General features: G+C 38.3%; 1 protein-coding gene across 4 annotated transcripts in view; it reads left to right on the top strand.

Moving 5' to 3' along the window:
• The window catches only part of SLC25A13 (solute carrier family 25 member 13), a 168,923-nt gene that overhangs the window by 63,922 nt on the left and 88,286 nt on the right, over positions 1-16,715 (top strand). The gene's annotated exons all lie outside the window — the stretch shown is intronic.

Genomic DNA, 16,715 nt, shown 5'->3' with positions numbered 1-16,715 from the left:
AAGATCATCTTAGCTATTCTGGGCCCTTTCCATTACCAGAACAATTTTAGAATAAGTTGTTAATTTTCACAAAAATCCTGCTGAGATTTTGAATGCATTAAATATTTCTAGTACCTTTATATACCTTATAAATGTGAGTCCCTCAAGATTGTTTTTTTTTAAGTATTTAAATAAAAGTTTAGTAGCAAATGTTAGTCTGTCTACTTCACCACTATTTGGAAAATTTGAGCTGGTGAAGACTAGAAATTTTGAAAGACAAAAGATGTGTCTCTGTGATTTGTCACCAAAAGATGCTAGTGTAGCCCTAGCCAGTATGGCTCAGGGGTTAGAGTTGTCCCGAGCACCAAAGGGTTATGGGTTTGATTCCCTGTCAAGGGCACTTACTGGGTTGCGGGTTTCACTCCCCACCCTCTGGTTGGGGTTCATGTGAGAGGCAGCCAGTTGATGTCTCTTTCTCTCTCTTACATCGATGTTTCTCTCTCTTCCCTCCCTCCCTCCCTCTCCCCCCCTCCATTCCACTCTCTCTGAAAAATCAATGGAAAAATATCCTCAGATGAGGATTAACAAAAATAAAAATAAAAATAAATAAAAGATGCTAGTGTAGTTCTCTCGTTTTGTTGCTAGGACCATAGCCAGTAGGAATCGGTGCTAAAACTCAGGAAGGGCAAGCAGCAGGAACGTGAGCTCTGGTTTACTTCTGAGCTGAAGAGTAAGCATAATTTTTTTAAGTTTGTGAATAGCTGATTTGATTTGTATCATGTCAACACATATTGAATATAACAAATGGAGAAAAACTTCAGAGTTCTCTGAATTTGAACATAATTTTTATTATCAAATTTTGGTTAATGTGGGAGAGAGAGAAGTGTAGTAACTCGAGGCAGAAGGCAAGCAGGGTGAGAGGAGGGAAGAGGAAATGACATTTGTTGATTGTGTAGTCACTTAACCAAAGGAACGTAATAATGAATAAAGCAACATTATATCAGTTATAAGCCTCTATGCTGTCACATGAAGAGATATTTATAAAGTTTTCAGTTTATAATATTTAAAGCCTTAGCTCTTTAAAACTTAGATTTTTTGAGTATCAACATGATTTTCTTTTTTTTTAAGCATTACTTTTTATATTAGACCAGGGGCAGCAGACTTTTTTCTCTAACGGGCCAGATAGTAAGTATTTTGGTCTTTGTGGGCCATAGCGTCTCTGTCACAACTACTCAACTCTGCTGTTCCCCTGGACAGTATGTAAATAATGGGTGTGGCTGTGTTCCAATAAAACTTTACCAAAAAAAGCTGGTGGGCCAATGGAATACAGTTTTCCCACCCCTCCACCTGAGTGTTAACAGGAACATATAGAAGTTGGTTTTGTTAAGATTAGGGATTAAGACCCTTAGTAGAATGGGTATGTTGTGGTGACAACTAAGTGTTTACTGTGATCTTTGAAACAAAGAAGGTTCTCCTCTTTGTGTGTAATATGGTTCGGTTGGCTTCATTGATAAAGTGACTTTTGAGCACAAAGTTGAAAGAGGTAAAGGAAGTGGACATAGGGAAGGAGGAGGGGGAGAGACTGTCCCAGGCACAGGGAATGGCCATTGCTCAGGTTTGAAGGCTGGAGTATGTTTGCACCTTTGAGGAACAGCAAGAAGGACCCTGTGAACTGAGTGAGGCAGGGGAGCTGGTAGGAGAGGAGCTCAGAAAAGTAACAGATCTAGTCAAGTAGGGTTAGGTCAGTGTTAGAACTTGGACTTTGGTGGTAAGTGAACCGGGAAACCACTGCAGGATATTTTTTTTTAGCACAAGAGTGACATGATCTGGTTTATGTTTTAACAGGATCATTCTGGCTGCTTTGTTGAAAATGGGAAATATAAGAGTCAGAAAGAGAGAGAACAGTTAGGAGACTATTGTAATAATACAGGTGAGGGATCATAGTGGCTTGGACCAGAGTGAGGTAAGGGATATTTTGAAGAAAGAACCAATTTTGAAGGATTCTCTGGTGGATTGGATATGGGCTGTGAAAGAGAGAGGAGGCAAGAATGATTCCAGAGTGGGCCAGATCAACTGGAAGGGTGGAGTTACCACCAAGGGGGGGGACTGCGGGTTTGGCAGTGAGGCAGGGGCAGGGGGGGACAACAGGAGCTCATTTTGGATGGATTAGTTTGATGCCTAGTGGATATCTAAGTGAGGGTGTCAGATAGGCACTTGGATATATGAGTGTGGGATTTGGGAGATGGTTATCTGATAGGTATCAGCAAATAGATGGTGTTTGAACTGGATGAGATAAATGAGTAAAGACAGAGTTGTGTTGAATGCTTACTATATTGTAAGACTGAAGATACAGCAGTGAAAAAAATTTTTAAATTCTCTTCAGAGCACTTAAGTTTTAGGGAGAGAGACAATAAACAAATAAAAATTATATAATTTGTGCCCAGCCAGAGTGGTTCAGTTGGTTGAGCATCGTCTTATGAACTTAAAGGTTGCCAGTTTGATTCCTGGTCAGGGCACATACGGAAGACAACCAATCGATGTCTCTCTTACATTAATGTCTGTTTGTCTATCCCTCTATCTCCCTATCTTTCCTGTCCTCTCTCTGAGCATGTCCTTGGATGAAGGTTAAAACAATTACATAGTTTGGTGTCAGGAGAGTCTGTCCATAATGTACAGCAAGCTCCATGGGTGGGAGGGACGGAGGCTGTCTGAACAGACCTGGAGGAGCGTCTGACTCCGAGATGATGTGATATGGGGATTTGCAGGAAGAGGTGGAGCTATGGGGGTCTGGTGACGGTCACTTGGGAGATGCCGCAATAGTCTGGGCAGAGGTAAGGGAGGCCTGGACTGGACTCATCTCTGGATCCCACCAGAGCCATTCCGAGAAGGAGTCATATTTAACTTGGCTCCTGATTAGCTTTGGGGTGAAAGGGGGTCAAAGAAAGGAAGAAGGGCCCAGTAGTAGCTACTGAGCTTGTTCTGCTCCAGATATGTGGTTTTATATAATCTCTTGAGAGAAGCAAAGTAACCCTCATTTTTTTCTTTAAGTTTATTGATGTCTTACTACATTACCCGCCCCCCCCATTCCCCACTAAGCACTTTGTGTAGTTTAGTATTTAATTCTCACTACCTAGGAGATGTGTACTATTATAATCCTCATTTTTCTGATGAGGAAATGGCCTTGAGGAGGTTAAGTAACCTGTGCACAGTTGTCTGTGGTAGAGCCAGGTGAGCAGCCTGGTGATGGCCAAGTCCTAGTCACTGAGCCACACTGCCTCCCTCTGGTGGTGGTGATGTTCTGTGAGGTGGGCAGTTCCTTCCTAAGTGAGCTAGGTGCCAATTAATCCATAGTGGTTTCGATCTATATCAGACATTAGGGGGATTTAATAATTTTTTAGGCAGGAGCAAAGGACAATAGACAAAAACATTAGTTAAGATTTTGTTTATATGACTACAGTAGAAAGTAGTTATAAGGAAGAATGTACTTGGATTAGAGTTCTCAATGTACGTAGAAAGTTGCCTTGGTTACACAGACAACCAGGTAGTTCGTTGAAATGCTCTTGACATGGGCATTACCGAGGAAACTTTATCTTTTGACATGAGCAGAGTTCAGAGTAGCGAGGTGGGAGGAAGGTGGTCTTTGTATGGGCCGAGGATAGTAGAGGAGGTGCTTGATTGAAATGTGCAGCTTAAGAAACATGAGTGCTCAGGGAGAGGGTGTTGTGTGATGGACACCCCACCACGGGTCCTGAGCAGGAGTTTTTATTTAATAGGAGTGGCAGTTGGGTGTCTTGAAGAGTTCTTTAGAGGACAGGGACAGTATCCAAATGACACTTAGAAAAGATGGGTTTTAATGCAAAACCAGAGGGAGAGGTGCCTGTGATCACTGTGTAGGCTTCCCAATACCGCTGTGAAGCTGGCCGGTGATCACTCCCATATTCTGAGCAGAAGAACTGAAAATCAGGGCTTTAAATGACTTACTGGCCTCTGAGCAGGTTAGTGTGACAGGTTGTGAATGATAGTTTCCCAGACACCTTCATTTTTCCAGTTTCTCATTTAATGATGCTGGGAGAGCAAAGCATTTTCATTATGAACTTTAAGAAAATGTGTGGGAGTGTGTGTGTGCACGTGCGTGCTTAGTGAAACTGTTAATGTGGTATATTTAGTGTAACCACCAGTGATGGGTCTTTCCATGATGCCAATTTAACATGGACTATTTCTGTTTATCAGTATTTCAGTTGTTGTATCTGCATTAGACAACAATAATAGCCTCGCTTAATAGTAATAGAGGACGTTCATCTTACTTTTATCTAGTGAAAGTCACAATCAGAACCCCTAAAAATTCAAAGTACATTCTATACCTCAGCACTTCCTTAGGTTGAAATCTAAAATTTTTGTTTGCATACTACCATTATGTGTTTTTCTCTACTTTGGCTTATCTTTTTCATTATAGTGAACAAAATTTTATGAAATGTTTTGTGTGCAATTTTAAAGTTATCATTGTTAGTATGTAAACATAAGCACCCAATTTCATTACCTATGTGTGGTGTTGGTAGTAGTGTATATGGGAGTCTGCAGTTTTAATTGAACTTTGAAGACAGGAATTCTCAACTTTGGTTTCTAGATAAGTGGCAGAGAGTTCAGGAATGGCTGTAATTGTTAGTAGTATTTTGTCTAAATGAGCATTTGATTTTAGCAGATCTCAAAGGAGTCAGTGACCTGCCAAAAGATAAGCACTGTCTTTTATAGAGAGAGAGTTGAACAACTGGACATATATCTTGTTTAAGATTTTTCCAGCACTGTTTTTAAAAACTTCAGCTTAAAGTAGTCTACACCCTTGCCATGCTGGGAGACATTGGTTGGCTTGCTGCTTCAGTTGGCCTGGAATCAAAAAGAAACTAGTCAAATCTTGCTCATTTATTGGACACAACAGTGGCCTCTTATCCTTACTATTTTGAATGATTTTGTAAGTTTTTGTACTTAAAAATGGTGTTTCCTGTTTATGTTAGTAAGCATTGTATGAAAAATGATTCTTCTGTTAGAGCATTATAAAGCCTAAAATTTTTAGTTTATTAAGGCTCTGAGAAGTCCTGCAGAAAATAGAAATCTATTTAACTTTGTCATACTCATTTGAACAGGACCTTTCTTTTGTGTGTGAGACCTAAACAAAACCCACAGAACTTATTAGGAGATTTCTAATGTCCTTCTCTCTCTCTCTCTCTTTTTTTTTAAAATATATCTTTATTGATTTCAGAGAGAGGAAGGGAGAGGGAGAGAGAGATAGAAACATCAATGATGAGAGAGTCATTGATTGGCTGCTTCCTGCACGCCTCCGACTGGTGATCGAGCCCAAAACCTGGGCATGTGCCCTGGCCTGGAATTGAACTGTCACCTCCTGGATCCTACGTCGATGCTCAACCTCTGAGCCACGCCCAGCCGGGCTCTAATATCCTTCTCTAGTTAATTCTCTGAAATGCATGTTAGGAGGTGCCCTTTCTGGGTTCCCAGTTAGCTTTTGTCCAGGAATACCTGCTGTGATGAAAGTGAACTTGGTTTGCTCTGGGAAAACAGACAGGCTAGATAGCAGGCGGAAATATGTGGAAACAACTCACTTCAGTCATTTTGGTTTAAGTTGCAGAAAATGATAAGAGTTAAAAGTATGGATATGAGAAGTTTTTAAGGTAAGTACCCAAGTTTAATAATAAATTTTAGAGCAAGAGGAATGTAGGTATTGGACTAGAAGAAGACAAAACATTAGCCGTAAGTTTTTAAGCTCACTGGAAAGTGGGTTATTTATTTATTATCTTTGTAAAGACACTTGGAAAATGAAATATTCGAAAAGCCAACTGGCGGGAAAATGGGTTGACTCAGAAGGAGCATTATTTAGGGAAAGTTTTTTTTGTTAATATTCATCCTGATTTTCATGTTTCACAGAAATAATGTGTTATTTTGGTGAAAGAAACTTATTGCTGTATAGTAGATTTTATTTTATATTATTTGGGGACCTGAGTATATTTTCTTATACACATTCTGATAAGAGAATAAGACAGCTGAATGAGAACAGTGTGATTTTGGAAGTAAATGACCTCCAAACTGATAAGGGTTGTGGCATGCCCAAGTACCAAGTGTCTTGCCTGAGATCCTAGAGACTCTTCAGAAGCTGTTCCAGTTCATTGGGTCAAAAATCCACTATTTACGAAAAGCTAAATACGGATTTGCACGATTGACCATAATGGCATCAATTTTGCAAGATAGTAGTATCAGAGAGCACTTCCAGTTGGTGGGATAATTTGAGAATCGCCCATGCTTCAAATGGCTAAAATATTGTACTTTTTGCTATTTCATCACTCCATTTTAAAAATAGGGAGTTGGGTTCGGGTGGGGGAGGCCTGTTGAGAAGGTGGGAGAATGTCAATTGGAGAGTAAATCACCATAACCGTGTAAAGCTCCTCCTTAGTTAAGTGCCCGAAGGTTAACCTTTCTTTAGAAGACCGTTAGTGCGGAGAGGCCGGATTGGGGGCTTCTGCTCCTGCTGTGTGTAAGTGTGTGTGTGTATTTGTGTGTAAGATGAAGGGAGAAGAGAATCTGTGACAAGGAAAGAAGGTATGGAGAGCACAGAGCTAACAGTAAATCCTAAAACTTGGAGCACTGGGAAAATTCGACTATTTTAAACTGTTCTGCTCACTTAAAAATAGTCAAATTATACCATTATTCTTTCAGTGTGAGAGAGAGATAAAAATACAATTTTTCTAAATTGGAAAATTTGCTGTAATCTTGCTGCTAATGACTGATTTCTTCCAACAGTTGCGAGGCAGTTTTTGCTCTGATAGGTCCATCAAGGAAACAAAATCAAGAACATACTGCAAGTTCTCAGAGAAAATTACAGTTTAGGTATATGTTGGGGGTGGATAGTTAGACATTTTAATTGAAATAAAACAGCTTTATACTAATATGGGATCACTGTGGGTATACATGTGTAGTACCTCTGCTCTTGAAAGCATTTAAGTAGGGTTAAATGTACGTCAAAGCTTTCGCAGGAAAATTATTTTTGATAACATTCGTCTAAGGAAACTAGCGTAATTTGGTCTTCTAAACAATATAGATATTATGTTTGCATTTAGAGAACAAATTAGGATTCTTTGTACTGCCTTAAGCATTTCAAAGAGCTGGAGTTTTTCAGTAGTGCTCTTCTCTAGTAGTGAGGAAAGTTAACGGTAATTAACACAGCAGGTGATTAAAGCAAGCACACATCTGGAGAGTGACCACAGTCAGCTCTATGCTTCAAACACCATTTTAACTGACCTACTTTTGAGGTTATGAAAGACCACTAATTATTTATTCTGTCCATTTGAAAATAACTTTTTTTAGCAGATGGGTTGAAAACATCTCAGTTGGCGTCTCTTGCTGTTGGTCTAGATCAGGGGTGGGGAACGTCTGCCCCAAGAAGTCGTTTGGTCTGGCCCTGCCAAGGCAACTGCAGGTGGGACTCAAAATTCAATAAATCTAGGAGCTTTTTTCATAGCTGATTTTTAAGTTGATAATTTTGTATGGCCTGAGAATGATGTTATAAATATCCAAATGGCCCTTGGCAGAAAAAAGGTTCCCCACCCCTGGTCTAGATAATGCATGGGACAGAGATTAATATTGAATGCTAAATAGTGGCCAACTTTTCACCTTTTCTGTTCACTTTTCACCAGCGTTCACTATGACTTAAATAGTGTATTAATTTTGGTGATTTCTAGATCCAACAGATTTAGAATAGGAAATGTTCTTATGTAGAAGGCAGACCACAGGTTGTCATTGTAATAGCACAGGGGTGTTCACTGCAACTGTGGACTCCCTGGCTCCATTTCAAATCCGCTGAATCAGAATCTTTGGGCGTGGGGCTTGGGAAGGTGTTTCGAACAAGCTCTGCCAGGAAACATGGTTCACCCTGCAATCGAACAATGACTGGTGTAGTTCATGGCTTTCTTCCACGGATGTGGAAACAGGCCCAGAGACAGGAAGGTGACTGGTTTTGTAGGAATCACGACTTTGTCTTCTGTGTTCTTTTCTAGGATGTCACGTGTCCTCATGTCAGGGCAGTCCCATCCCTCTCTAAGTACAGAACTTGGAGAGTTTTAAATTATTCCTAATTTTTACCTATGCCAGCACCATCTGTGACTTCAGTACAATGCTCAGCTCAGCTTGCCTGTGTGTGTGTGTGCGGTGTGTCTCTGTGTGTGCTTATTGTTTGAAAGATACTTTCCACCACTGTGCCTGCATGTTCAGAATGAGAATAATAGAAAGTTTACAGGGGCCCGGAGCGAACTCCATTTTAATGAGAAGGGCTGCGTGTGTGAAGTACTTGTTCTGTACTTACTCCGTTTTAATGGCACCCATTTTCCCCCTAGAACTTCCCTGAGCGAGCCTGAATTGTAGCCAGAATACTTCGTTCCTCTTCAGGCCCTTAACTGTGATTAATATAAAAAGGCACTTGTCAAAAGGGTTTGAAATGGCAACCTTGATATCGGAGCCTGTGGCAGCAGAGATAGGTCTGCATCCACTTACTCCATTATGTCATTTAACTCACGAATTCAACAATTTGTCTTTGCTCCCTGCTTAAAAGACGGTGGCCGCATAAGCTGTTGTTAACCAGACCAGCGGGGTGGAATATTATTGCCCTGAGAGCGAAACCGCAACTTTGCAGGGATTGAGCACAGGCTCGGGGAGAGAGCGCGGCGCTTTCAGCCGCTCTCCCTTCGCCCCCCGAGCGCTTGCTTTCGGGCTTAGCAGAAACATCCTTTTTGTGTTTATTGTATTAATGCACTTTTTAGGATCCATGAGAGGGAGATTATGGCTCAGTGTTTGAAATAATGTAGCTTGATGAACCTTTTTTTATCTTAATGGGAAACGTTCCCGTTGATTTGCGGCTTCGAAAAGTGAATCTTTTGGAAATTAAACCGCATTAATGTAGTTATTCTGTATGGAAACAAAAACGGAGAAAGTTGAAATTTGCATAAGTGAAGACCTTGATGATTTCAGATTACAGTGTGGTGGAGGTTAAGGCATAAGAGCTCATAGAATCTGTGAAAACAAATTCAGCCTAACCACTTAATGGCATGTGCAAGTAATTTGCCAATTAAATATTTCTAGTTATCTGAAAGATCTGCAAAGGAAAGAATGGAGGTTCTTAATCTTTCTTAATTTCATACTTTCAGAAACATAATGGAAAATTACTTAGTTTTTTATCACTTTTTATTCAAAATTTTAATGTGTGAGTTAAGAGAAGGATGAATATTAAATATTCGAGGGAAATTATTGCTTTTTGAGACATGTATAAACTACTGGTATTTCCAAGTCACACTGTGTCTGATTCTTCTTTGTATCATTTGTAAATATTTAGTACCCCGAAAACATCTTTCATTATAATTAAGACTTTAGATTTTGGAGTTTTACCATTTTAGTGGTCACCTACTATGTTTTAGAACACTGTGCTAGGCATGCTTAGCTCCAGAACAACCCTCTAAGATACGTATTTTATTCCCACTTTGCAGATTAAGTAATTTGAGTCAGAGTAAGTAATTTGCCTAATGTCACTCATTAATAAGAGGCCGAGTTGACAGTCTCAGGTTTTTAAAAAGTAGCGTTATTGCACTTATTTAAAGTATAATGCAGTGGTTTTTAGTACATTCACAGATTTGTGCAACCATCGCCACAGTCAATTTTAGAACATTTTTGTCACCCCAACAAGAAACGGCATAACTTAGCAATTCTCACTCTCCCCACTCATTTTCCCCTATTTCTTCCAGTCCTGGGCAATTACTAATCTACTTTCTGTCTTTATGGACTTGCCTATTCTGGGCATTACATGTAAATGGAATCATACAGTGTGTGATCTTTTGTGGCTGGCTTCTTAGCATAATGTTTTCAAGGTTCATCCATGTTGTAGCATGTAATAGTACCATATTTTTGTTGGATGAATAATATCACATAGTTAAGGATAATATCACATTTTGTTTATCCATCCTTCAGTTAATGAACATTTGGGTTGATTCCACTTTTTGGCTACTATGAATAACGCTGCTATGAACATTTGTGCACAAGTTTTTGTGTGGACATATGTTTTCATTTCTCTTGAATATATACCTAGGAGTTGAATTGCTGGGTCATATGGTAATTATGTTTAACTTTTTGAAGAACTGCCAAATTTTTCCAAAGTAACTGCATCATTTTACATTCCCACCAGCCCTGTATAAAGGTTTCAATTTTTTCACATCTTCACCCACACTTGTTATTAGTGGAGGTGAAGTGATATCTCATTGTGGTTTTGATTTACATTTCCTTAATGGCTAATGATATCGAGCATCTTGTCATATGTTTATTTGCTATTCGTGTGTCCATTTTTGGGAAATATCTACTCAGATCTTTTGTCCATTTTTAAAATTGGGTGAATTTGTCTTTTATTGAGTTATGAGAATTCTTGGTATGTTCCAGAGTTCTTTATCAGATAATATGATTTACAAAAATTTTCTCCCATTCTGTAGTGTGTTTTTGTTTTTGTTTTCACTTTGTTGATGGTATCCTTTGGAATATAAAGGTTTTAAAATTTGAAGTTAAATTTACGTGTTATTTTCTTCTGTTGCTTGAGTTTTTGGTGTCATATTTAAGAAACTATTTCCTAATCCAGAGTCACAAAGATTTTTGCCTATGTTTTCCTGTAAGAGCATCACAGTTTAAGCTGTTATATTTAGATCTTTGCTCCATTTTGAGTTAGTTTTTATATATGGTGTGAGGTAGGGTTCTAACTTTTTTCTTCTACATGTGGATATCCAGTTGTCCCGGCACCATTTGTTGAAAAGGCTGATCTTCCCCTATTGAATTGTCTTGTCAGCCTCGTTGAAAATCGATTGACCATGAATGTAAGGGTTTATTTCTTGACTCCAGATTCTTTTGCGTTTATCTATGTCTGTCGTTATGCCAGTACCATGTAGTCTTGATTACTGTAGCTTTTGTAGTAAATTTGAAATACTACTTCGTTCTTCTTTTCCAAGATTGTCTTGATTATTCCAGGTCCCCTGAGTTTCCATATAAATTTTAGGATCAGCTCGTCAATTTCTGCAAAGAAGCCAGCTGGAATTTTGATAAGAATTACACTGAACCTGTAGATTACTTTGTGGAGTATTGCCATTTCACCAGCATTAAGTCTTCCAGTCTGTGAACATGAAATGTCTGTTTATTTAGGTCTTCACTGATTTCTTTTAACAGTGTTCTATAATTTTTAGAGTATAGGTTTAGCATGTCTTTTGTTAAATATATCCCTAAGTATTTTATTCTTTGTGAGGCTATTGTAAATGGCATTGTTTTCTTAATTTCATCTTTTGGGTTTATTTTCAGTGTATGGAAATACAGTTGATTTTTATATATTGATTTTGTATCCTTCAACCTTGCTGGACCCATTTAATAGTTTTTTAGTGGGTTCCTTAGGACTTTCTGTATACGAGATCATGTCATCTGCAACCTAGCTTTTAAAAATAACAGCCTTTCTTCTACAACCATACTCTGTAGCCTGGGAAATTTATTAATTTAGGGGAAATTAGTTGAATTTAAGGTTATATTTAGGAAAGAAACAGTTGCCACTTTGTAATTGTCTTTTTGTAATCGAGAATGAAAAATACAGCAGACTTTTAGGCTCAAAACATTTGTGAAGAAAGTAAAGTCCCACAAATAAACCAAAAGAATCCTTGAGCTTATCTGGTGAAGCCTTGCTTTAAATAATATCACCATTATTGGTATGTTGTGGGAACTATAGGCCTTCCAAACATAATTTGTTTGGCACAGACTGAAATAACAATGATTATACTTTAAGAGATAAGCATTCTAATTTGTTTTTACTCTCAGTAGGATCGGGTGAGCTATGAAAAATATGACTTTAAATATCCAAAATATATATCTAGGGCTTCATTCGTATTCCAGTGCTAATTCGGTTTTGCTTCTTTGCCTATATGATCTCAGCCTGGTAAGATTTTACCTTGTGTTTTAGGCTAGGGGAGACCTTCTTCTAATTCTTTTTAAGTTAGTGATAAATCTGCCAAGTAATACTTATTTGAAAGCCATCAGGGGGTGAGTTATGAATTATAGTTAGATATGTAGTACACTGAACTAAGTAAGGAATCAAAAAACCTGAAACATTTTGGGTTTCCTCTTTTCTCTGCAGGACTACAAGTTAGGTTTGCAAAAGTCAAGGAATGGTAAAGGTTTAGTGATAGCATGGCCCTATGGTTGACTCCTGGAGTTTCTCATTCTCATGGTAAAGCTCATGGAATTTCCCATGGAAGCCAAAGTACAGAGCAAAATTTGAAAATCACTTTAGTTTTTAGTTTCTGATTTTCCTGCTGTAAAATGGGAGGAATACTCTAACCTTTCATTGTCACACAAGGTATGGAGAAATCTTTAAACATTCACGTTGAGTGAGAAAGTTCTTCATGTCTCCTAAAAGGAGAAAAGATTAACCTGAGATGATAGTGCAGTGTCTCCCAAAGGGAGAGGGGAAATTCCAGGAATCCATTGTGACTTTTGGGCTTATACATGTTGTTTCTGCTCCTGAACCTAACAAGAAGATGTAGAGACTAAGCATTTCAGATGATGAATGCCCCAGAATGACTTACTGGAGCAGGACTAAGTAGTCAAAGACTCAGGAAGCTATAAAAGAATTTTTGGAGAAAATGTGTAAATTTTCCAGTGTGACAGAATTTAATATTTTAAAAAGTTGATTAGCCATGAAAATAAGTAGAAATGTTGGTAGTCACCCTTTTTACCAATAATCCTCCTTCCTTCTTACACATATCATTTGGTATGTCCAATTAGAAAGGCCTGGCAATCTTATGATATTTGAGCACATTCAGGTAAGTGAAGACAGTGAAAAATAAATTCTGTAGAAATTATACTAAGTGTAAGAAACTCCAGGTCTTTTTTTCTGAGATTCCCATGACCAGCTATTCTCCCATAGCAACCTTTTCTTTACCATAAAAATAGCACCAAGTCCTTGGGGTTTAAAAACAATAATATTTGCTGGTGGCAAGTGATGCCAACATTTATAAGTGCCCGGAGCAGGACCTGGCATGTCTCGGTGACCCCAGGTGGCTTTGGCCCAAAGCATTGATTGGACCCTCAATTTACTTCAAATGCGACAAGCCCTTCCTTATGCTCTTGTTGTCCACTGAGAAACTCCTTCACAGATCCATCTGAATAAACCCTCAACAGCCTTCAGGACCCTGATTAAGTTTTATTTTCTCCAAGAACCCTTTCTCTCCCCTTTGTCTAAGCGCCTCCCTCCACTGTGCTCGTCGGCCATGCTACGCAGCATTTGTAGCTAGTTGAGGACTGGCATTCTTACAGTTGCCCATATGCTAGAACAGCTGACAACTGATGATGGGGCCAATTTCTTGGGGTCACGTAGTTTATAAGCTGTCTGACTCCAGGGAGCACCGCTCATGTAGGCCGGGAGGTGAATGTTATCCGCTGGCTTGTCCACATGGAGGCCCTGTGTGTCCTCATGCATCTATAGGTGGCCTGTGTTTACATATTACTGTGTGACATTGGCTGGTCTGGAGACTCTTTCCTACCTCCTTTGTTTTACATTTTTGTGAGTTTCAATGAGAAGTTTAAAAATCTGTAAATAATAAATCTAAGCCTTCCATAACTCTTCAGGACAATGTATTTCAAAATGAGGTCCTAGACCCTCGTATTAGAAAATCCTGGGATACTGGTTAAAATGCAGATTCTTTAGCCCCTCATTACACTTGAATGAGCCTAGAAGTAGGCTGGAGGCTTTCATAAGCAAGACTGATAATTCACTAAAATCTTAGGAAGTGATTGTTGAAATAGCTTCTCAGTAAGGTGGAAACTAGGGTGCCTCAAAGGATTAACACCACTGTCCTTAACCTGTCACACTGTTGTGATATTAAACCTTTTCTGACTCATTTAAATTCAAACACTACTTAGTAGTTGCTCTATGCCCTCAATTGTGTGGTAAGAAAAGATATACAATAAACACATGTAATTGAGCACAAAGCTACATACATATACATGCTATAGAGCAGGAGTGGGGAACGTCCAGCCTGCCGGCCGCGTATACACCCACAAAATCATTTGGTCTGGCCCTGTCAAGGCAACTGCAAGCGAGACTCAAAATTCAATAAACCTAAGAGCTTTTTTCATAGCTCATTTTTAAGTTGACAGTTTTGTATGGCCTGAGAATGTTATGAATATCCAAATGGCCCTTGACAGAAAAAATGTCCCCCCCCACTATAGAGAGATGTCTTTTTAAAAAACAGATTATTATAAAAGTATAGTTCTATAGAGTTGACAGTTTGTAGACTTGCGATATATCTTAGGGGTCACACATCCCTACTTTACTGTGTGACTGGTTTCAGTGCTTCAGGCCGGCATTGGCATGAGAGGTGAGCTCTCTGGAGTAGCAGAAAAGGCTGTAGACTTAGGGTTCAGAGTTCACAGTTTTGAATTCAAGTCAGAGTTCTAGTTAGTTAACTTTAATTATAGGAAAAGTAAGATTGTTGGTTAGGGTGAGGCACATACTAAATTCATTCACTAACTTTTGAGTAACTTAAATTTATTTATATATATTTACAGACTAGACCATATAAATACAAGTGCCTTAGTGTTATACCAATATTTGGTTAATACCGTCTGTTACTTTCTAGGGGACATTCAAGGAGAGGCCAAGAAAAGGGAGAGCTTCATTTTTAACAGCCATCCTATGATTATTACATTAAAACCTCATTTCATCAGAATGCTTGACAGAAATGAATATTTATTTCACCAGAATGCAGAAAAATGCCAGAAAGCCACTATTGTTTGTATATTATTTCTCTAAAAGTTTATTATAATGTAAAATTTTATTTATAGTGTAAAAATTGTGTTTTTCCTTTTGGTCACATCTTTGTCATTTGAACGTCAATTCTCATTTGATAATTTATTGATCTAGATTAGAAGATTATGGGAGCATTCCTTTAATCTCTATTGGGCCTGCCTTATGTATTGCTACAGAAATTGAGAACTGGAAAGATTACCTAGGTTAATATCTATTTTAACCACTGAAGACTTACACATATAGTTGACATGAAAACAATACCTGGCACAACGTAAGTGCCTTCAGCTACCATTTAGTACAGTTTGAACTTAAGTTATTTGAATTTCAGTTTGGTAATTTCTTCTTAGGTGTTTAGAGCCAAAGGAAACTTGTGGAGTCTCCTTCTACCGAATTCATTTCACTGAGGCCCACCTCGCAATCTCCCCAGATCCTCTAGGAATCTTTCCTTCTTTTTTAAAATCCCAATTCCTGTCTCTTTTCCCCCCTAAAAGTAGACAAGACAGAAGAAATTCAAAGAAATTGAGGGTTGCCCTTTAAAACTTTTTATTTTGCTGTCAGGGCCAGCCAGAGGTTTTCTACCACCTTTTATAAAATTTATGCCTGGCATAATTCTGGTTTTTACTACCTTCTCTGTGCAAATACACACCCAGCCTTATGCTGATGGTGGCACTACTGTTTCTTCATGGCAAGACTTTAAAATTTTCTGGAAACTTTAAACTCATGGAATAAAACCTTGTGGGTGTAATGGGGGTGGAAATAGGAAATTGGGGGGAAACAGTGGGAACATGTGCCAAAGTTTTTGGCACCCTTTACAGGACTAATGAACTTTGCTCTGTTTTCTTATTTTAAATAGACACAGAGGTTAAAAAAAAAAAAAAAAAAAAAAAGGTATCAGGCACAGTTGACTCATAAAAATAAAGCAGATTTAGTAGTTCTATTTAACGATGTGAAGGCCAGGACAAATTTCATTAATATAATAATAACCTGTATTCCCTCTACCCTCCAAACACACAGTATTTTTGGGAAGAGGACACTGGTAAATAAAAACATGAAGCCTTAGAAAAGTAAGGTTTTTCATATTGTTGTTTTCTTTTCTCTGTCGGTCCTCTTACAGTTTTATAGTAGAGGCTAAAAAAAGTGAAGAATAGCACATTCAGTAATAGCACATTTGGTAGCCCATCTTCAAATGGGGTAATTTGGACCATTTGAGAACTTCTGTCAAGCTAAACGTATGCTTTGCAAAGTTAAAGAATTGGGCTGCTGGCTTTTCTTCCTACCACCTTTATCTTAAACTGCAGCTCGATAAATAGTAGAAATTTCTAAAGCCCCATAGTGTCTTAGTGCTGTTGAATATGTGCTTTAAGATTTACCTAACTGATTTCTAAATTCTCAAAAACGTTTCAATACCTTGATAAAGGACTATATTTAAGTATAGTGTCTTATGTGTTTCGGTATGTACAGGGCTGAGCAAAAGTAGGACTACAGTTGTAATACACATAAGTAATATAGAATTAATAAGCAATAATACAAGAATAAACTCTGTTTTGTGTACTCACAACTGTGAACCTATTTTTCCCACCTCTGTATATGTGTTTCCTGCTACTGAAGATTGAATTATATCCCTTATGCTTAGAAAATAATATTTGTTTACTGAAAACTTGAGATTATGCATGATATTAGATAAAAAGCTTATTACTTGGTTTGGTTTCCTATTGCCTTTTAGGTGGTGTGTGTATATGCATGTGTGCGCGTGTGCATGTGTGCGCGTCTTTTTTCCCCTTTATTTGGTGGGATTAGTAACTTTGATTTCTTAACTGATTCCATGGTAATTCAAACTTTTATTTCTGCCATGGTTTTATAATCT

This window comes from Miniopterus natalensis, chromosome 10, assembly GCF_054644295.1.
Source record: "Miniopterus natalensis isolate mMinNat1 chromosome 10, mMinNat1.hap1, whole genome shotgun sequence".
Classification (NCBI taxonomy): domain Eukaryota; kingdom Metazoa; phylum Chordata; class Mammalia; order Chiroptera; family Miniopteridae; genus Miniopterus; species Miniopterus natalensis.
Note: the sequence above shows the minus strand (reverse complement) of the source record. Positions and strands in the feature narration are given on the sequence as shown.